The sequence below is a fragment of the Limulus polyphemus genome, unplaced genomic scaffold, assembly GCF_000517525.1.
Source record: "Limulus polyphemus unplaced genomic scaffold, Limulus_polyphemus-2.1.2 Scaffold142, whole genome shotgun sequence".
NCBI lineage: Eukaryota > Metazoa > Arthropoda > Merostomata > Xiphosura > Limulidae > Limulus > Limulus polyphemus.
This window is the reverse complement of record NW_013665752.1, coordinates 180,556-181,698: the sequence shown is the minus strand read 5'-3', so window position 1 is coordinate 181,698 and position 1,143 is coordinate 180,556.

The following is a 1,143-nucleotide window of genomic DNA, read 5'->3' as shown; positions in this document are numbered from 1 at the left end:
ATATTATTCCGTTAAAAATCATTTATAAGATTATATACACTCTTTACTTTGATACTCCATTGGAATAAAATCTAAAACTTCTCCCGGCAGATAAAACTCACTAATTTTTTTTATGAAATTCTCTGTTTTTATTAACTGCCTCTTGAAAGGGAGGACCTTTACAAGCAACTTGTGTTTCCGTAAAAACTTCAGTCTTTGTAATAATAATTAAAAAAAAGGTTCAGACTACATTCCTCTAATTTTTGTAGTATTAACGTAAAACCCTTCTTTTGCAGTATGTGATACTCGTAAGGATTACCCCCAACAATAATAATTGAACCGCAATATTAACTCAAATCATCGACTTGTTTGCATGCCGTTCACTACCACTGGGGTCCATATACTATATCTTATTGAGTAATATTAAGCAGTTCTCTGTTAAAATACTAGCGTAAGGAACTTATCATAAGTATCGGGCGAAACCACTAAAATTTTCGAGCAGAACATATAGACTTTCCACTAATAATTGGTAAAATTACGTGCAGTAGTGATGGTGTTGTGTTTATGTTTTTGCTTGTTAGAGAATCCATAATAACATTTGGTGCATTAACAGTTTATAGAAATATATTTGAAAAGCCGATGAAGTGAACCTTATTGGTAGTTCTAGGGTTAATAAGCGCTTGCATTTGTTATCACTGGAAAATATCTACCTCTTTTGCAGTTATTTACTTAATGGATGGGAAGAACAGGACTGAAATCACGTTATATGACAAGGTTCTCATAATAATTTCCGTGTAAATACACATTCATATCAATTAAACTCTCTTAACAAGCCTTAGATTGATAATCTAATCTGTTATTTTTATGCGTGTAGTTGTTAAATGAAGAATTTCAAACTTGATCTTCTATTGTTTCTGGAAGTATCTGTATTCATTTAAAACCGCCACACTTTCTTATACAAATCATACTAAAACAATAATTCATGAGAAAGTTGGTAGTATCTGAAAACTGGAATCAGTTCAAAGATTGCTTACACTATAAAAAACTATAACTAGACAAAATTCGACATCAAAACAAAACAAAAGGCTGTTTTTGGAATCAACATAAACAGGTTTTTTTTTTTTCGCAGGTTATAAATATATTAATCTAACTTTATAATGTTTG